We start from the raw sequence: 22,085 nt of genomic DNA on the forward strand, positions 1-22,085 counted from the left end.
TTTAAGCACCATAAAATTGAGGATCTCTCAGAAACCCGTCGTTAATTGTATGATTTGTTATATAAAATGGCGGAAAACATATTGGTGGTTAAAGAATTATCGTAACTTGCGTATTGTGACAATATGCCGTTTCGCGGCAACGGCACATTGAGAATCCATCGAAAACGCATTGTTCGTGGTTCCATTTGTTATAACTGTATGTCAGTTAATAACATATCTACAATTAAAGCTTTCAGGAGGGGTAAGATACAATGTATTGTGGGAAATGACTCGTGGTCACTGTATCGTAATGAGTAGAGTCGCAGAATTATAAGGTATTCGGCGAAGTGTTGCGTGTTCCAGTCTCACTGGAGCCAATCTAAAACATTTTGCTGTATCTCATCTCCATCCCTGTTTATTTCCCATTACGGATTAAAATGGTCCATCCTGTATATGCCCTAACCTTCGCGTTTTTTTATTAGTTTAATATAAGTATGTTGTATAATACTCCACGTTATGAGAATATAAGTGCGTTCTTTCTGAGGAGTGAGTTTGTTCGATTCATTTAATCTATGAGACAGCTTCCACTACTTGTAATGTATTTTTCACTTTCTTGTTTTATTTTCATGTCTTAAAGATTCTGGCATTGAATAAGAACAGTGATCAACTAAGAAGACCTTAAGATTTTACTAAAAATTGAGAATGATGGGCCGGCCGGAGTGGCCGTGCGGTTCTAGGCGCTACATTCTGGAACCGAGCGACCGCTACGGTCGCAGGTTCGAATCCTGCCTCGGGCATGGATGTGTGTGATGTCCTTAGGTTAGTTAGGTTTAATTAGTTCTAAGTTCTAGGCGACTCATGACCTCAGAAGTTAAGTCGCATAGTGCTCAGAGCCATTTGAACCATTTTTTGAGAATGATGAAATAATTTTCTTCTTATATAGAGAGCTATTGTAAATTTGTATCGCACTGTTTGTAATGGAATTTTTATAATCTGATGTCATTATTGATGGGGCATGGTACTATCCTTTTTGTCCTGTAACAAATCCATACACACTGAAGTTTTTACTTAAGTATACTAGAGGCAGAACAACATGACTAGCATATGGGCAAGGGAGGAAAGTTGAAGGTCGAACGTAGAAATTCTGCGTCCGTACATTTCGTAAACGGTGTGTTTTGCTAACCAGATAAAGCCGACAACTGCTCCTCAAGAGCGTTGCGAACGCGTATGACAAGTTGAGGCTCATGTGCAGTATGCCCAATTCTCATCTTTTGCGAGCGTTCAGCAGCACGTTGAACTCGGCATGCTCAACGTTGACGTTTGAAAGCGCGGTTCATATGCCGACAACTTTATCGCTGAAGCGCATCAGCGCTGAAACCCAGCACCGACTAAACGCTTTCCTGGGATACTGAAAACATTATTTAACAAAATCTTTCTTGACAACCGCTTTTACTGCTTGCGCTCCAGCAGCCTGCAGTTGTACGTTACAATTCTGAGAGAGTTGAGGGTTTAAACTTCATTCTTAGCTCTGGTCCTATCAAGATTGCATGCGGAATGACGATAAAATGCCTCCGTTCACGCTTCAGTTTGCCTGCTCTTGTCTTCACGGTCTGTTAAGAAAAACCTTGAACGACTAGAGATAGGATGTTCATATTCACACTACGTGTACATTAGTATGTTCTCCAGAAATGATTAGCATTTGTCACCCAGGTTCAGCATGTGTCCTTCGCGCATACGTCTGCGAGGCCTCCTGCACGTCTGCTCAAGTCACCTAAACCTTCGGTTTCCCGTAGATCGCATTGCGCCGCGAAATCTGTGCTGACCTTGAACCCGCGGGCCGACGTGGTTCAAATGCTAAACATTTCTGCATAACATACTGATGTACAATATCCCGTGAATATGAACGTCCTGTCGTCTCTAGTCGTTCAAGGTGTTCGTTTTTTTTCTGAAGATGAGTGCACGCAGGGCGTTGCAGTATATTCCTGAGATTGATAATTTAGTACCGATTCTTGACAGTTCGTAAGTAGTATTTCGTCGTATAATATTTGCGTGTGCCGTCAAAAACTGGCTAGTTAAAGTTTTTCGGCGTTGTCCTGACGCTCTCTCGTGAGTCAGACTGACCTATGCCCATTCGCGTCGCTCTTCTTTGTACACGTTTAATATCGACCGCGAGTCCTACCAGCTACGGGTCCCACACACTTCAGCATCCTTCAGCTGCCCACGTGCTGCTGAGTGGCGTGCATTAAAGAAACGTTTGCCGCTTGAAGCACTCTCTTTGAAACACGTGAAAGAACTATAAAAGACAGATATGGAGACTTGCGCTAACAATTCAAAGCTTTTGGGTGACGGTAAGGAGTTTACTGAAAACACACTCTTCAGTAACGACTCGATTTTTCCTTCACGTCGGAATGAGAATACAGACAGCTGTTAGATTAGAGGCAGTGGAAATTTGACGCAATATATAGGACTTTTCAACGCATTCTTTTTCCGGTCAACAGGTTTAGTAAACTCTAGTATTGTGAAAACAGTTTCAGTTTCGTGATCAAGAACTCAGTATACATCTGGAACAAGATAGCGCTTATCGAAGCCCAGGGTTTCCTCATTTACTGACATTCGGGCCAATAGCTACTTCTAATGAGACCCATTGCTTGGTCTGATAAACCTAAAACCCATTTGATTTTTGTTGCTCTGGTGATTCACCAGAGTTTTTACGTTATCTCGACCAGCCGGGCTCGGTAACTTCAGAACAAGCTTCTGGGCCGCACCTAAGGTGGTTAGGTGGGACGTGCTGCAGCGTCGTTTGCAGGACTACGATGTCAGGCGGAGATGTCTATCGATTTACCATTGGAAGGCACTCTGAACCGTAAGCTGCATTATGGTAAGGAATTAATAGCAGTAGCAGCTCTGATAATCGTCACAAAATTGTATAGAGAACTGGAAGTTATCAAGTTCTTGTCATTAGGGAGACTCTAATTTTTCAAGTTTGATTTTTTTCCATTTGTGGTGCCACAGCACAAAAGAAGGGTGGCCTGAAAAGGAGAAGGGGTGGCCTCCGGCCCCCGGACAAAATTTGTACAAAAAAAAGTATTTAGAAGTAGCATATAAGTTAACAATTTCATTTCTTTCAACTTAATTATTAACGTTTCTGTACTAATTTTTATGATGCAATCTATGAAGCTACTGTTAACAATGTTTGTGAAGCAAATACGACGAGACGATCACATTTTTAATTTGAAAATTTTGTTCTTTGATAAAATATCTTATTATACCATGAAAAGTGATAGTCCGGTACAACCTGAAGCACTTACTGCTTTATTGTTCTTCTGCACGAGCCTGACACTCATCTCTGACGGATCATTTACAACTTTCACTTTAGTGATTAGTGTTGACAGGTCATTTTCTAGCCGCTGCGAAGATTCCGTCTTAAGAAACTTACGACTCAAATCAGAGATTCTTAAAAAGTCAGTAGTGCAGTGTCTGTATTTGGCAGTGTCAGCCTATTTCGATGCAATGTTTCTTCGGACACGGAAGTGAAACACAGACATCGCACGTCAAAGCAAGACACCCTGACGAGAAAAAGTACTCTCTCCCTATTTGGAATCGCATGATTTGCGAGGACTGTGTGACGCAGACTCTAGGACATGCGGAGGTTTAGGTCAGTCCTGGAAGCGTTCTCGGGTGGTCTAAGTCGTTACGGTGACTGGGAAATCCGGGTTCGAGTCCCGGTCCTGAACAAATTTCATATTTCTAGGAAGTTGTATAACTCTTGTGTAACCGTATTCGCAGTTTATTCGCAGTCTGCGAGTACATTTTATAATTTTAGAAAGTGCCGCACAAGAGCCACCAGCTTTTTGTACGAAGGGCGAGTTCCGAGACGTCACACGGGCGGAAGTCGGCAGAACAGCAGCACTCGTCGGCGAGATTATGCTCAAAAATGGCTCTGAGCACTATGGGACTCAACTGCTGAGGTCATTAGTCCCCTAGAACTTAGAACTAGTTAAACCTAACTAACCTAAGGACATCACACACATCCATGCCCGAGGCAGGATTCGAACCTGCGACCGTAGCGGTCTCGCGGTCCCAGACTGCAGCGCCAGAACCGCGCGGCCACTTCGGCCGGCGGCGAGATTCTGCTGACGTCGCACTGCTTTTACTGAAGAGTCATCGGGCAAAGCGCCGCGTAGCGAATGGCAGGCAGGCAGACCGGCAGGCCAGTATTGCCTTCGCGGCCAGTCGGCGTAAAATGAGACATTGGCTCGGTCTCGCGTTACTGATCTGCGACGGCGGGCGATGCAGACGCTGCACCAAAAAACTGCGCACCACAATTCTTCGTCGTTACACGTGACAGCCTCTTCCGCTGCGCTGCTCTGCTCATGTCCTGAAGCTACATGTCCTGAAAACACTGTGTTGTGAATCGTGAGTAACTCATTTAGCTGAACATTTAAATGTCTCGTTCCTTGTGACTAGAAATAGACGAGGTGCATCCAGAAAGTAAGTTCCGATGACCGATGAAGACAATAAAAACGTCACTAAGTAAGAAATATTTATTGGAATATTTAGATAGATTCAATGGCTACATCTCAATATAGATGTTTACGCATTTACCGTAACGGTGCGCCATCAGTTGTAAGCCCATGTCATAGGAGTCTGCCGCCAACGTAAGGAGCCACCAAGTCACTTCAGTCTGCACCTCGGCGTCGTTGTGGAAACGTTTTGCGCGAGCAAATGTTTCGTGACACAGAAGAGATGAAAGTCACCTGGGAACGAGGTCGGGGCTGTAATGTCGTGGTCCAAGATATTCCATCGAACCTGATTCAAAAAAATGGTTTAAATGGCTCTGAGAACTATGGGACTTAACATCTGAGGTGATCAGTCCCCTAGAACTTAGAACTACTTAAACCTAACTAACCTAAGGACAACACACACATCCATGCCCGAGGCAGGATTCGAACCTGCGACCGTAGGAGTCGCGCGGTTCCGGTCTGAAGCGCCTAGAACCGATCGGCCACCGAGGTCGGCCAACCTGATTCAACAAATTTCGTGTGGCCTTGGCTTCATGGGGTGCTGCTTTATTATGCACAAGCATAATGCCTCTTGTCAACATCCCACGCCTCTTGAAGTGGCGGTTCTGTAAAATTGCTCTCCGCAAACTTTCCATCGGTTCGGATGTCATCAGAGACGGTTAGTCACTATGGTCTTCGTCGTGAATACAGGTTCGTCCTCTAGCGAATTGCCTCCACCTTCGTCTGACCATACCGTCTCTTATAATGTCGTGTCCATACAAGTGACAAAAATGGCGATGGTTCTCTGCTGCAGATTGCTTTTGAGCGTTCAAAAATCGGATAACTGCACGAACCTCGCAGTTGGTAGGAGACAGTATCATAGCATCCATTTTACCCTAGTACTGTGCGATAACCGCTACCGTCGCAAGACTGAAATTGCATTATAACATTCCCGTCTACCTTCTCTCCTGCGCATGCGCTTTCCTATTAGACTACTCATGTCATCTGTCGGCGCGATCGGAACTTACTGTCTGGGTCCGCATCGTATTTATATTTATTTATAATTATTATTATTTACGAAGGATTATTCCGACTTCAAAGTGGCATCCGCTAACCCTGTAAAAGACATGAATAGCAATTTTTTTTTTCGTTTGCTACGATAATGCGTCTCTAAATTCATATTGACCAATGATAATAAAGGGGTAGGATCCAGCACGATAATGTTTCCAAATAAATAACAGCATTATCAGCGAGCACTGTATCGAATAATCACTCCACACACACAAAATTACGGATATACTCTGCTTTAAGTTATAACATACGACAGTAGTGAACTCAGAATGGATTTATTACACGTTGACAGTGTATACGTCGTATTTACAAACCTGTGTGCTGGACCTCGTCTACAACCATGACACCTGCCTTCCGCGAGAAGTTCTTTTCCAGTTGAATCTCACGCCCAGTGTGTGCTCTCTAGAATAGCAAACACCACCACCAGCAATTTATGTAGCAGGTCACAAATGGTCCTGATGTCACTTTTTTTTACCCATAAATTGTACGTACCATACCTATTAGTGTTGAAATAGTCGCCTACCTAAATTTGTTAAAAGCAGAATGTTTATTACCTGTGCAGAAAAAGAGGCCATTTTCGTAAGGTTTGCAGCCTTCCACTGACTGCGTCCTTCAACTGTCATCACGTTCGAAAGGACAGAACGTATCAGAGAAAACATAAGTGCAGTTATGGATTCAAACTTTCCTGATATTCCGAATGATTGATCTCACGCATATTACTAACAAATGCCTTTATTATTGCATGAATATTTCTATAAGATTAAACTAATAATTAACATAACTTAACATACAGGGTGCACATAAAGTCTAGCTACCTTTTCAAAAAATCATAACTTAGAAACTAATAGAGACACAGCTTTCTGGTTTGCTGCAGAACTCTTAGCATCTCTCAAAGTTTTTTTTGTTATTCCGAATTTCATTGTGTGTCCCACTCGTCGCTCTTAGGCCTAAGACGAGGGATGTAAGAGTTCTGACGATAAACCGGTTAGTAGTGCATCATCAGCAGTTTTCATTACTTCATTCGTGCACGAAGGTAGCGGTGTCATTCTCTGCTTTTGTGTACAAGCCACAAAGAAGTACAGTGGCGTGACGTCTGGAGAGCATCCGGGCCATGCGATGGGACCATGGCGACCCACCCACCTTTCAGGAAATACCATTCGGCACAATCCGGACATCCCAACTCCAATCTGGGGGTGGGCCACCATGCTGGAAGATGATGGATGAATGGCTGCAGCTCTCCCTTGTACAGAGCCTCTGTATACTCTTTCCATCTTCCAGCTTTCGCTTCGTTGCTTAGGACTGGTTTTCCGCCTTTTTTGAAAAATGGAGTTGTCTTGTTGCAAAATGGAGTTGTCTTGTTGCAAAATGGAGTTGTCTTGTTGCAAAATGGAGTTGTCTTGTTGCAAAATGGAGTTGTCTTGTTGCAAAATGGAGTTGTCTTGTTGCAAAATGGAGTTGTCTTGTTGCAAAATGGAGTTGTCTTGTTGCAAAATGGAGTTGTCTTCATGTAGCCAACAACCAGTTTTGTAACATAGCGAGGTACTGCTGACCGTTAACCGTGTTTCCATCAAAGAAGAATGGGCTGTAAATAGATGATCGGGATACAGCACAAAACACATTGGCTTTGGGCGAATCTCGTACGTGTTCAATGGTTGCATGTTGGTTCTGTAGGCCCCAAATTTGAACACTGTGTTTGTTTACTTGACCACGAACGTGGAAAGTCGCTTAATTACTGAACACGACGCGTTGTGCGAAAGTGTTATCATTGTCAATAGCATCAAGAATCTCGTTACAAAATGCCACACGTTTGTGACTGCCATAAGGACGCAGAGCTTGTGACAGCTGTAACTTGCACAGCTTCATAACCAACCGACGTCTCAAAACACGCCAAATTGTTGTTGTAGGCAGTTGTAACTCCCGACTGGTCGGGGACTGATGACCTCCGCTGTTTAGTCCCCCTTAAACATCCCAACAACCACCACCACCACCCGACTGGCACGGCGAGTTTCTTTTGAATGACTGCGTTGGAAAGCAGTTTGAATTCGTGCAACATTTTCTTCAGGAACTCGAGGGCGGCCAGGACTCTTTCCTTTCCTGTATCTAGAAACTGTCGATACCATCTGCGAATGTTCCACCCATTCGGAGGATCAGTTTGGTACCTCATCCTGAAACGTCTTTGCACTGTAATCACGGAATTGTACTTCGCAAACTCGAGAACACAAAACGATTTCTGCTGCGGAGTAGCCATTTTAAACATATGACGGTTACCAAGCAAAACAGGGGACAACTGACTTCTAGCGGCTATTAATATAAACTAGACCGTGTATTCGTTTGTTTCTCCAATAGCCGAGCCGAGGCACAGCGATCGATAGTTTGGATAAAATAATACTTTGTAATACATGTATTCTTTTTGAAACACCCTGTATATATCGCATACTCCTATCTGATCGTCTATTCGTGAGCGTTCTCGCAATCAATGGCGTGAAATATATCATATAAACAAGATCAACATAGACATTGCTCGCACCAAGCGCAATACAGGAACGAAATTTCGCCGCATTGACATTTTTATCGGTATATTGTTTGCGGAAAACATATCAGATTCATATTGGTAAAAAGGAGATGTATCGGATATTAATTTGGATGAGTAGCAAGCGTATAGAGGCATATCTTGAAAGACAGGTATGGGCAGGTGGTTATGGACCAACGTACGAATTTTGATAGCATCTTTGCTATCTTGTAATTCTCTCCTCTGCTGTGGTGTCGCATGGCTTTGAAGTCGTGCGATGAAAAATTTTAGTTGTCGGAAAAAGTAAACGTCACACGGTTGACAAAGAGAAGTCATTTCGGTGGGATCACTTTCGTGGTGCAGGCCGGTTGAGCATCATTCATGAAAGTTTTATCTAGCACATCATACATCACGATTAAAATACATATCAATGCATTATATATACTTATTTGATTATTAATCACATCTCCCCCATTTTTTACTTCCAAAAACGAAAGTAGCGTATAAATATTATCGGATTCACAGAAAGAACTATCGAATGAAAAAGAAGCCACGACCAAGAATCGAGCACGGGCCAACAGTTTGGTAATCTAAACCCTTGAACGGTCGACCACCGACTTCGCTCTGCTAGGCCCATTGAATGATGGGAGTTTACGATGTTGCATGAAAACACTAAAAAGTTAACAACGGGAACATTATTGACTTTGAACCCCATATTATATTAATACAAATATTTGTTTTTAGATGATATTGCGATGTACGGCATTGAAAATACGATTTTCCATCATAAAATTTGACTGCAATTATTTGTCAATAACTAGGGAATGTATAGCAAAAAGCCGAAACAGGTGTCTCTTTATTTTCAGTACAGAACGTCCATGCAAAACTCGCTGAAAATTGGTGACCTACAGGTCAGACCTTCCCATTGTTAAGTCATACGTTCCTCGATCTACGCTGGCTGCGTGGTTTTTGTTTGACCTGTGCAGTGCCCTCTCGCTGCGCCCTGCTGCCTCTCGGACATGGCCTCCTAGCACCACATCAGAGCTTGCACGGCGCGGCCCTTCTGGAGGCGAGGCGAGTGTAGTGTGGTGTTGCACTGTGCTGGGCTGCGGGTGCCCTCAGCCCCCGCGGTGAATCATGCACGGCACCTGCGGCCACACTGCCGCCTCCGGCGCCGGCCATTGACCGAAACATTGACGACGGCGCGCCTCACCCGTCAGGTCGCGTCTTCCAAAACCGTTTCCCTCCTGCCTGCGTTCTACAATGTTTTCAGAAAATCGGCAGTGCAGTCGGTATACAATGTGATTGACTGTAATAGGTACAAATGAACGGTGCGAATAGAGCGCAACCAAACAAACAAATAAAGAATCCTAATAAACATAGGTCCGGAAACCAACAGTCTGCCCGATACGACGTACACTACTGGCCATTAAAATTGCTACACCACGAAGATGACGTGCTACAGACGCGAAATTTAACCGATAGGAAGAATATGCTGTGATATGCAAATGATTAGCTTTTCAGAGCATTCACACAAGGTTGGCGACACCTACAACGTGCTGACACGAGGAAAGTTTCCAACCGATTTCTCATACACAAACAGCAGTTGACCGGCGTTGCCTGGTGAAACGTTGTTGTGATGCCTCGTGTAAGGAGGAGAAATGCGTACCATCACGTTTCCGACTTTGATAAAGGTCGGATTGTTGCCTATCGCGATTGCAGTTTATCGTATCGCGACATTGCTGCTCGAGATCCAATGACTGTTAGCAGAATATGGAATCGGTGGGTTCAGGAGGGTAATACGGAACGCTGTGCTGGATCCCAACGGCCTCGTATCACTAGCAGTCGAGGTGACAGGCATCTTATCCGCATGGCTGTAACGGATCGTGCAGCCACGTCTCGATCCCTGAGTCAACAGATGGGGACGTCTGCAAGATAACAACCATCTGCACGAACAATTCGGCGACGTTTGCAGCAGCATGGACTATCAGCTCGGAGACCATGGCTGCGGTTACCCTTGACGCTGCATCACTGACAGGAGCGCCTGCGATGGTGGGTGCACGAATGGCAAAACGTCATTTTTTCGGATGAATCCAGGTTCTGTTTACAGCATCATGATGGTCGCATCCGTATTTGGCCACATCACGGTGAACACAAATTGGAAACGTGTATTCGTCATCGCCATACTGGCGTATCACCCGGCGTGATAGTATGGGGTGCCATTGGTTACACGTCTCGGTCAGCTCTTGTTCGCATTGACGGCACTTTGAACAGTGGACGTTACATTTCAGATGTGTTACGACCCGTGGCTCTACCCTTCATTCGATCCCTGCGAAACCCTACATTTCAGCAGGCTAATACAGACCACTTGTTGCAGGTCCTGTACGGGCCTTTCTGGATACAGAAAGTGTTCGACTGCTGCCCTGGCCAGCACATTCTCCAGCTCTCTCACCAATTGAAAACGTCTGGTCAATGGTGGCCGAGCAACTGGCTCGTCACAATACGCCAGTCACTACTCTTGATGAACTGTGGTATCGTGTTGAAGCTGCATGGGCAGCTGTACCTGTACACGCCATCCAAGCTCTGTTTGACTCAATGCCCAGGCGTATCAAGGCCGTTACTACGGCCCGAGGTGGTTGTTCTGGGTACTGATTTCTCAGGATCTATGCACCCAAATTGCGTGAAAATTTAATCACATGTCCGCTTTAGTATAATATATTTGTCCAATGAATACCCGTTTATCATCGGCATTTCTTCATGGTGTAGCAATTTTAATGGCCAGTAGTGTATTACGAACGAGTACGTGAACACATTGTAACAGAGTCCCTAAGGATGCAAACTGCAAATATGCACGTGAGGACAAACATGTTACAAGAAGTGTTCCAGATGACCTTTGTTATGATGCGAGTCAGCATCCGCTATGTTTGGTGGAGCCAAATCCTGCGTCCTCGCAGCTAATGATAAATGGGTAGAATCTGGCCAAAGGATCTGCCTCCATAGGAATCGTGGATATGCAAGGAAAAGATTAGATGACATATGTACACTTTAAATAAATAATAATTTACTCAGCATGTGAGAAAAAACTGCTGCACTGTTCCAACTTGAGGCTGACGTATACAGACAGGGCTGGAATACACCAGAGCTTTTAAATAACCAAAAAAAAAAAGAAAAAAAATAAAGTCGGGGGATCTGGGAGGCCATGGTATGGCGAACCACGGCTGACATACTTGCCGAAACGCTATTCACCAGTACTTGGGTATCCAAAGTGATGACAAAATCAAACGAGGGCAGTTTTCTCCTTCTTCATGTATGTGTCCAGTTTTCGATGACCAAAGACTTTCCTCCATATTTTTTCGAATGTTTCACACTGAATCATTATTTTTTAATAAGAATAAAATGTCCAAACTCGTGGTCTTGAGGTAGCGTTCTCGCGTTCCGCGCACGGGGTCTCGGGTTCGATAACCGGCATGGTAAGGGATTTTTCCTGCCTCGAGATGACAGGGTGTTGTTGTGTATGTGCTTAGTAATTAAATATAAAAGATCTTATTTTTATTAAAAATTTTATGGAATATGTTAATTAAAATTTCCATTTGATAATAAATATAAAATTTAAACAAGAGTATAAAAATTACCAGTAAAGAGATTCGATTCAGCTACTTCACGATTGAAACACTATTATGCTAAGCTTTTTTCAATTCTTGATATAAGGTTTAGCAATTACTCAGTTTGTGGACAAACTTCTGTCTTACACCCCTGTAATTTGCAGTCTCTGCCCCCCCCCCCCTCCTCCTCCTCCTCCTACCCTACATAAAAATCTCCACAATCTGTGACAATTCACATCTGCCTCAGCTCCCGTTGCCTGTATTTCGTTTGAGGTTATGACAGTTGTGCTAATAAATTACACTTGGGCGGAGATGGAATTTGTTGATGTTTTCGGAGCGCAAGACACTTCAGGTGGTTTTTGCTTTTAGATTTCAAATTTCACATTTTTCCTCTCATATGCTCACAGCCAGACTGTGACATTGCAACCTAAGCTAGACCATGGACTAAGCGACAGATGGGTCTGTCACTATTACCAGCACTTTCTGTTTCGCCAACTGATAAACAGATTGTGACTCTTCAGCCTAGCCATAGACATCGTCTGAAGATGGTCAAACCAGCCTGAAACTTGTAAAAGCAAAATAAATTACTATTAACAAGTGACTGGTCGCAGTTTTTTAAATCCTTCAACACATATTAAAACTAATTCCCAGTAACTTTTGTAGTACACTACAGCACGCAGTGCTACACTGTTGACTGGAAACAAATTCGTAGTGTGCCTGTATGCTATCTGCTAAAAAGCTCCAGGCTCTTCAAAAATGTCTCTCCGCGGAAGTGTCGCTCCGTGCAAGTGATCCAGTCCCAGTTCCTTTTGGTATATTCCCCTAGTCGTTAAGTGGAAGTTATTTTGTTAACTGTATTAACTTGTATTACAGCCACACACAACACAAATGGCAGCGTGGGTATGCCTCTTCGCACTGAGCTACCAACGACGTTATTACTAAACCTAAATAATTTTGTATTTAACAGAGCTTAGGAAATCTAATTTCCAAAGGCAGTCTTTTTAAGCTTTTCGCAACTGATGTGCAGGCATCTACCTCCTAGTCCTACGAGCAAGAAGAAAATAGAAGAGAGCCACTCCTTAACAAACTCGCTAAGATCTTTCCTGTCGATTGGCCTTTCATGAAAACAAAATCTGGAGTGTACTGCAGCAAGCTAACCGGGGCAGCAGTGGCGTGCGGCGGTAGCCAACTAGCCACCGAACCAGCTCCCTGGGGGGCTGTAGGCGGCCGCCCCGCCCCGCCGAGCACAAGGGCACTTATCGCCCGTCCTCGGCAAAAAGGCCTTCCTCTCCTCAACTTTTCCCATTTGATCCCAGATAGCGGGGTGGCAGGGCGCCGGAGAAGAGCTCTGTCGGCGCGCCGGCGCTGCAATACATTGTTCCGTCTGGAATCTGTCAGCTCGCGCGGAAACAACAACCGCAGGCTAGACCAAAATGTTCCATCTGCCGTACACAGAGCACTCGCTACAGGCAGGAAAGGGATAGCGCCTACGAGTTATAAGAACAAGTGCGACGAAATCCTTTCAATGTTTAGGAACGCTAAGGAAACCTTGAAAGAGGGCTCCTCGGGGTTCTTAAGTGTTGTTACGCAAAACTCATCTGCTGCTTTAAGTCTTCCATTTCCCAACTGAATTCTCTCAGCATCGTCGGATTTAATCCGACTGCAGAAACTGAACTTGTTTCAATTTTGTTATTATTCATCTTGCAACCTCTTATGAAGAAACTGTCCATTCCGTTTCAAATCCTTTGCCATGTCTGACAGAATTACAATTTTACCGGCAAACCTGAAACATTTTACTTCTTAATCAAGAACCTTAATTCCCTTCCAAATTTCTCCTTAGTTTCCTTTACTACTTATTCAGTGTAAAGACTGAATAATCTCCCTCCCTCCCTCCCTCCCCTATACGGCTTCGCCTTCATTGCAAAATGAAAAAAAATTCAGCGTTGTTTCCGTGAAAGTTACACAAGGGTGAGTCAATAATTAAGTCGCAAACGCCGGTATACCGCATATCGTTTTAAATTTCGTCCCTACATGTATCTAGAAGGAGGCAACACATCGCGCGTACGGTAGCCGATACACAGTATTCTGCGCCCATATAATCTGAGTCAGAGAAAGATGGCAGGTGTGGTATGTGTGTGTATCCGACTAGAACAACGCTATTATTGTGGGCCGAGGGACTGTCCGCACAGCTCTTCTTTAGCGAAATTCGTCCCGTACATGTTTAGAAATGTATTTCAGGGAAATATTTGTTCAGCTGGATACAGGAATTCAGCAAAGGACAAGGAAAAGTTACAAACAAGGAGCGTCCTGTTCACCCTGGTTATCCAGTGATGCCACATTGTTTCCATGTCTAGGGGTATTTCACTATCCCCCGGACACATCGGTCTTGTGGGTTGCAGCAATTTAAGGAACCAAATAAACTTGTATCCCGAGAGGTCACTCCTTAGATGCGAACACTGCCACGAGAATCCTGTGCTGTTGGCTTTTGACGCTTTGTCGAACGATAAGTGTTTTAATTGCATTAACTGACTGTTCTGTCGGATCTTGGTAGGATATTTCGTACATTATAAATGAAGACACACAACACTGATGAAAAATTCTACAATATTCATTATTTGTGTCTTTGTACCTTTGGTGGCGGAACAGCCGAGAACGCTTTTGTGAAATAAATCGTAAATATTGTAGAATATTACGCCAGTGTCTACGCTTACAAAGGGAATATGCTGAAAAGGAAAATAAATTTCTGGCTAGTACATGCAGCTTTGATGTCCCTTTCCCAGTTTTCTACTGAATTATTGACTCACCCTCGAATATAACCTTCCGAGCCCTGTATTCTTATCCCTGCTACTCTCAGAACTTTGAAGGATGCAGTCCAGTCAACGTTGTCAAAAGCGTTTTCTAAATGTACAAGTGTCTTTGTCTTACTTCAGTAGGATCAGTTTTGCCTAGCGTGTACTTACTTTTCTCTGTAACTCCAAATTGATCTTCAGCAAGGTCGGTTTCTACCAGTCTTTCCATTCTTCTGTAAATAATTTGTCTCATTATTTTGCAACCATGACTTACTGCACTGATATTCACGCTGCCAGCGCCTGTCTCCTTTGGTATTATTACATCCTTCTTGAGCTCTTAAGTTATACTAACTGTATCATTTTTCTCACACAACTCAAATAGTGGTTGCGAATGCACACACTCAGATCTTTGAGACTAATGCTAATGACGTATGGAGGATAGTCTATTATTTAACAAATAAGTTGCATTGGAGTCAGTTCTATTTGAACCAAACTGTCACCAGCTCTTCAATACAAGCAGCTGTTGTTCTGTGGCTGTTTAGAGCGACGCGGTATGCTCATACGATGGTATCTATGATATACATCACTTATATTTCGTATTCTAATTTAAAGATATAAATTTCATCCCGTTATGAGCAACTGAGAACTATATTCTTCGAAGTGTTTGTAATTAACAAACAAATAAAATCGTATGTGGCTGGATGAGAGATCGTGAGGATTTGATTGAGTCGCCTAATTACAAAGTTTTCTTGTCTCTTCTCTTTTTGGGCGCACAATGAGCTCTTCTCTTCTTAGAGTGTGTGCGCGCGTCGTGTTTGTCTATCAGATGTTGGTGACTACAGTAAGTTTTAACGTTGTGTTTGTGTTGTTGATGACGACGGGAAAGAGACGGGAGGTGGTAAAACCGTGAGATGACACACAGACCGTACCTTGTTGAACTTAATTTTCCCGTCTCACGCACTGATAGTCCTCAACAGTGTTACATGGCCCCACTTTATGAAACGCTGCGGAGAGGTTTGGAATTTAAAAGAGGACACTGTTGCTCAAGCCTGTTGATCATTAACGCTACACCACCACCACCACCACCACCACCACCACCACCACCACCACCACCCCTTACCAGCCAAATACTGGCGTGATAATTTCTTGCACAACAAGGATGCTAACGGCCAGCCACGAATCGAGGGTCTCTGAACAACCATACTACGAAGGAGATAAACGGTGAAAAGGGTCGAAGGGTCGTACTAGCCTACTAGACTCCCTTAAAAACGTTAAAAGATATTAAACCCAGAATGTACGATATGAGAGTGTAAATAAAGCCCTTATTAAGTTCATCATACTTCCATGTATATTCGTAAGACAGCAGGAAGGCGGTATTGGTGTGAACAGGACTGACACTACATATTCCACCAGCTGTGGCATAGATCCTGCTCTACGAGCGATTTATACAGCTGCGGCGAGGCTGATCTCATACCATAATGCTTGGCTTCTGCTCCATTGTAATTCTGCCTAAGATTAGAGCAACTCCTTGCCTAAACAGCTAGCTATAATACGATGGAAGTCTTGAGAAACTGTGCTAATCCTCTTCGCATCCTCGATCTATAAAATGCCCACAGAATTTTTTGCAGTTTTTAGATGTTATTGGCTGATCAGTGTATCTCGTTTATTATGAGACAGTCAGGAAAAGCTAGTCGGCCAACATTGGTGGTGGTGGTGGTGGTGGTGGTGGTGGTGGTGGTGGTGGTGGTGGTGGCGGCGGCGGCGGCAGCCATGACGACGAGCTGGCCGTTTGGTACAAGAGTGAGGAACGCACACGCGAAAGTTGCATCGGCCTCCTTACGGTGTTGGAGTTGGCGTTATATCCAAGTTCACTGTGGCTTGCCTGTCGGCACGTAAACACGTGAGGACAGGTGAGAGGCAGCGTGTCGTGCAGTGAAAGTCGAGATGCCGGCGGAAGCACCTGTGCCGGAAACACTCTTGCTTAAATTCTCTCCACTCTCTTCAGAGTAAAACAGAGCTAGAGAATCCAGAAGAAATTGCTGTTTCCAGTTACATTCTAATTCCATGAATCATCCTGCTTGTTTATCTCTTAAAGTAGTTTATTTTTATCACCATCACATTACAGTAACGCTTGTTGTACCTGTATTTGTGACACGCGAAGGTATTTAAAAGTCAGTCGCCCACCTACCTGATAGTAGTTCAGTTTGCACTGAGCTCAGTAGGAGCACAAATCGGTCAACCTTCTGAGCTTACTTTCATGGACTAGTAAAAGCAGGCAGGCTAATTCAATTCTGGAAAATGAGAGCATCATTTCACAACGTACAATTCATTTAAATGTTTGGTCACAGTGCTGCAGTTACACTTCAGTCTGGCATAGACCAAAAGCTCTTGCATATGTAATTAAATATATAAGGTTGTGTTACTTTATTTTAGACAAGAGTCGGAAAGTTACCGTTCAGTAAATGCACTGGTGGTCCTAATCATAGACACGGCATTAGTCACTCAGTAGCTTCTAGCGTTGACTTTGCTATTCACTTCTCACGTTAATTTACTGCTTATAACGCACAAGTACATGTGACCATGAAAGAATTGGAGGGTTGATCGAATAAGTGCCTATATTCTCGTATTCAACTACATATTATCATCCAAATATAACCCGCAAAGAAAATGATCAAACACATTCGGGACACCATTCTTCTTTTACAATGGAAAAGAATGTCATTATGAAAGATATAATAACGCTGGGGCATTCGTGGGAACAGGGGGACCGACGCTGTTGGCAATGAGGCATTTAGCAGGTTTCTGTGACAAAATGTCATCCACAAATACACATTCACCTTTCTGTGAAAGAGAGAATTCATACTTCAACGACCAGCTGAGTTATTGGAGGAACGGAAAAGTAAAAGAGATAAAGTATCGGTTGCACAGGTGGAAGGAAGTCACTAAGAGTTTTAAGTAAGAGCACTGGTCTCTAACTGTTGACAATGGAACCTATTAATTTTCGGCACTTCTAGCTTGACGACTTCGGTACGGTCCATTTTAAATAATTGTTTTACATTCATCCAAGAGTATGTCCCTAGTTTTGGCTAGAAATCTGTCCATCTTAAGTGGCAATTAGAAGGGTATTATATTTGTATATTCTGTTGTCTCGGGACTCGTCCGTTATTTCTATATGATGATGAGTGAGTTCCATCATTGCTGATTCCTCTGTTTCTGTTAATGATTGCATCGTTTCAGGCTTTTGATACGTCTAAAAATTTTCCTGCGATTAGTTGCAGCACTTCCAGGGGCACGGATAGTCAATAAATAGATGTTTGCATAAATCAAGTTAGGCGGAAAATTGATTGTGATGAACGGGTAAACAGAAATGGTAGAACCCAAATTGTGTTCTCGAATCATACTCGCTTAAAATTATTGAATTACAGTGACTGTCTAAAACACGAGAGACGTTAAAAAAGTGAAGGCGATATCCAGAATGCATTAGCAGCGCCATACTAGACGAACGCCCGGCGTGATGAGGTGGGGCGCCATTGCGTTATCGGGGCGATCCCAGCTGCACCCAACGGCTCCAGGGATTTACGTAACACGCAGCAGTACCGTCCTTCCAGGTTATTACTGAAGCCTTGTTCTAATAGCACAATATCCGTTCGCAGATTCAAACAAATTATCTAACCTTATAAAGACAATATCCCTACTTATATCAAGATGGTATCTGTTCTTTCGGACACGACAGAAGGAACAGATACCATATTCATATAGATAAGACTTACTAGCCACTGATCGTCTTCAGTGTGGATGCACTCACAGTGCTCAAACTCTTACGGGAATCGGTAGATTAACTGCCGCGACTTATGAGTATAGTGGGCAGGGGCACTACACATGTAGTGTGGACAGTAAGTTGTAAAAGTGAATCTCATGGAGAGCGTGCCAGAGATAAGTCCCTGCAGTCTCACTATACTGTGTGTCCTCGATGGCTTAGTCGGATAGAGCGCCTGCCATGTAAGCAGGAGATCCCGGGTTCGAGCCCCGGTTGGGGCACACATTTTCAACTGTCACCATTAATATTTGTCAACGCCTGTAAGCAGTTAATGGTCTGGATTCCATTGTAATTTCATATTCCTACTTGGTTGGACGGAGATTTTCTCGTAGCGCAACTGATGTTGGATCTGGCATAAAATGTCTGGAAAATCATTGTTAGGGATCATAGTCAAAAGATGACCACGATGAGAAGAGGGTATTACTTCACCATTCACTGGCTTCAACAAATATTGATCCTCATAATGATTTTAGGAACCAATATAGTTTCAAACGTAATCATGATGAGAATAGGGTGTTATTTCACCACTGACTTCACCAAATATTGATCCTCATAATTATTTTGGTAAGCAATATAGTTTCAGTGATACATGAACTGAATTGTGGCTTTGTATGCTAATGAACGAAATACACTGCGCAAAAAGAGTATCACATTTCGATAGCTGTAATTGTCTCCCATTACGTCGCAAAAACTTGGCTCAAAGGTGCCTACGACCTTCCTCTGTAAGATGCAAAAGCGTGGCGTCCACTGACATCAGTCTCGGGTTTGGCGATGCTTCAGACAGCAAGGTGTCGACACATGCGGACAAAAGGCCACAGCTCAGAAGTTCGTGTGAGGTGTAAGGTGGCTAAATTACTTCACATTGGCTCCGAATTTCACTAAAATTCTGCCCAGCGCCATCGTGGAAGTGTCACACGATGGGACGGTTATGACACCCTCTCTTGCACACATTTCACCCCTCTTTATGATAGTTCTACGATGATGGTGAGAACCGCGAGTTCAGTACTGAAATTATGTAACTTCCTCAAGACACACGGCCGCTCAGAATCGACTCGTAAAGACCTCAGGAAGTGGCATAAAGGGCTTCAATGAAGCTACGCCTTCCCTCGAGACGTTGATTCCCACACATTTCGCGATCGAAAACGACAGTTCGCAGTGCGGTTACCAACAACGCGACATTCTTGACAATGTTCGAATTGCTGACGTCCTTCGGAAGATTCACCCGTCCTCAAAGGACATCGTGGGGCTGGAACTTGATTGAACGTGATCTGACCTCTTTGGAGCGCAGTGCGAACACAGTTTTTGCTCTGATACGCTGAGGAGAAGGCTAGGGACCGTTCAAAACCATTCGACGCAATTTGAACGTGATTCGAAGTAAAGGGTGTTTATGCTTTTTCAGCCCTCGTATTTCACTCCCCTCCTGTGACGTGATCACGGGGCAAAGGGGATGGGAGCATGCAACCCAAAGTTCGACAACACTCTCGGTACCGCCCACGCACTTTTGTTGAACATGTTAAAAATTTACGTGTCATAGACTTGATACCCAGCATTCAGCTTAATGGTGCTTCGTGGTTGCTTTAACGCCTGCGGTCAGGCAACCCCTTCGACATCCCTTGCGAGGGGACGCCTACCTCTATCAGAATGGTGTACCACCTGTACCCACGCAACAAAGCACAGTAACAGTGGTCGTAGAAATATCCTAATCAACAGTACCGCGGACGAGTGTCGCAGCTTGTCAATGACAATTGGTTTCCAATGCGATATGAATTGATGCTCAACCATTTTCCGAACGAAAATGCGAAGGGAGGTTTACAGTCTGGTACCTCGCAATAGGCCATTGTTCACAGGGGCGTAGAAAACGTAACGTTTTTAGCAGACCAAAATAGACAGTAACGGATATCAGCTGACTCGAAGCGTTTATTGTGGTGCAGACAGTCGCAGTTTCGTCACTTTTCAAACGAAACACGTGTCGATAGCACCGACGGCTTTACGAGGCGTTTAACTTCAAGCGCTTGGAGGCTGTAATTCAGGCTGCATGTCATTCTATGATGTCCGTAAGCTGGACCCTCTCATTTGTTTTACCGTGAAAATTAAACCTTTAGTGACCAGTAGGAACTATAGTTCCCACTTACTTGTTTTCGCTGTAAGTTCAGTGGTAACCCGTTTTCCCACTTCTCACTTGTGCTGTCATCTCTACTAGAGTATGCTAAATACATATAGATTGTCAACGGGTGTGCGAAAGCGGTTGTACGAGGGGCGTTCAGGAAGTAAGCTCCGATCGGTCGCGAAATGGAAACGACTATGAAAATCCGATAAAGCTTTGCACAGATGTGTTGGGTAGTGTCTCTAGTATAACCCCAGTTAGCATCAGGTCGCTCTTCTCATTTCTGAGCTCGCAGTGAGTGCGTAAAGATGTCTAGAAAATAGTGTCTGCCGCCAAGTACGAGGGCCTGGTGAGAAATTTCGCCTGAAGCTATGCAGCTAACATTACATAACTGTCGTGCTGTTTCTTCTTCAAGACAATTCTCAGCCGCATTCTGCAGGGGCAATGAAGATGCTCCTGCATCGTTTTCAAATGGAAATGTGAGATTACCCACAATACAGTCCGCAATTGTCTCCCCCTGAGTTTCATCTCTGGTCACATGAACCGCAGTCTTTGAAGACAACATTTTGACACAGACAACGAGGTGTAGGCCAGCGTGGAGAATTGGCGGAAAGCACTGGCGGCTGCCTTCTATGATGAGGCTATTGAAAAGTTGGTACAACGCTATGACAAAAGTCTAAGTCAGAACGGCGACTACGTAGAGAAGTAGCTGAAAGGTGTAGCTAATTGTTACAAGTAAAACATTTCTGATGTTCACTGTGGTTTCAATTTGGCAATCAATCGGAGCTTACTTTCTGAACAGGCCTCGTATTTCCACCTTGTTAGTCAATCAATGCAGAAGCGCAGTTTCCGCGTGAAAACGAGCCACTGTTTCGACCGCTACAGCGTTTTTTGTACAGTGTGCTTTCCTTTTGCGTGTGAAATGACTTGTGTTGTATTTATCTACTTTTATATTTACGAGGGAGATAGTATTCGTGTGTATTTGCTTGATTTGACTGAAAATTATGTAAATAATACAAAGTAAGTTAGTGGGAACTATTTTTCCCACTGAACTTGTGTGAAGTGCAATGCATATGGCAGTGCAGTCGGCATCGTAGTTATTATTTGTTTCTTATTGTTTAGAATGTGTGGACTGACGCCAGATGAGGTTTTCAGAATTTTGTACGCTTTACCAGAAGATGTAGAAGATAAGCGAAGAGGAAGGCCAGTTCATTTTCAAACACCAAAAATAAGCGTGTCTGGAGTACCAGATGAAGTTCATCTGGAGAAAGTTGGAACTCATTTGCCTACAAAAGGTACAACAAATAGAAGATGCCGCCAATGCAGCACCAAGAACAAAGAAAAGATAACAAAAATAATGCGTAGCAACTGACATTTACCTTTGTGTGTAGCACCATGCTTCTCTAAGTTCCATAGTACATCACCTTAGTGAACTCAAAGGACAACATGAACTAATATAAATGTAATGTTTAACATGCTTTTTGTACTAAAAATAAAGGATACACATTTTTTTTAAAATTAGCAAGTGAAGTTACTCCAGAGTTCGGTGGGAACAATAGTTACCACTAATTTTTTTATACTTGTAGGCTAAACTTTCACTTTCAAGATTTAAACTATGGTTTTATGAATGGTTTCTTAGCTCAATAAAGTGCTCATAAAAAGTCTACAGTTTCTGGAAATAATTTGGTCACTAAAGGGTTAAAAAGGATATT

At 43.6% G+C, this 22,085-nt stretch overlaps 1 protein-coding gene and 1 non-coding gene across 2 annotated transcripts in view; both read left to right on the plus strand.

Moving 5' to 3' along the window:
• LOC126262711 (ral guanine nucleotide dissociation stimulator-like 1) overlaps window positions 1–22,085 on the plus strand; it is a 394,400-nt gene that overhangs the window by 119,283 nt on the left and 253,032 nt on the right. The window lies entirely within an intron of this gene.
• On the plus strand, window positions 18,417–18,490 carry Trnat-ugu (transfer RNA threonine (anticodon UGU)). The gene has a single exon. It is a non-coding gene; the product is annotated as a tRNA-Thr (tRNA).

Source organism: Schistocerca nitens, chromosome 6, assembly GCF_023898315.1.
Source record: "Schistocerca nitens isolate TAMUIC-IGC-003100 chromosome 6, iqSchNite1.1, whole genome shotgun sequence".
NCBI classification, from domain to species: Eukaryota; Metazoa; Arthropoda; class Insecta; order Orthoptera; family Acrididae; genus Schistocerca; species Schistocerca nitens.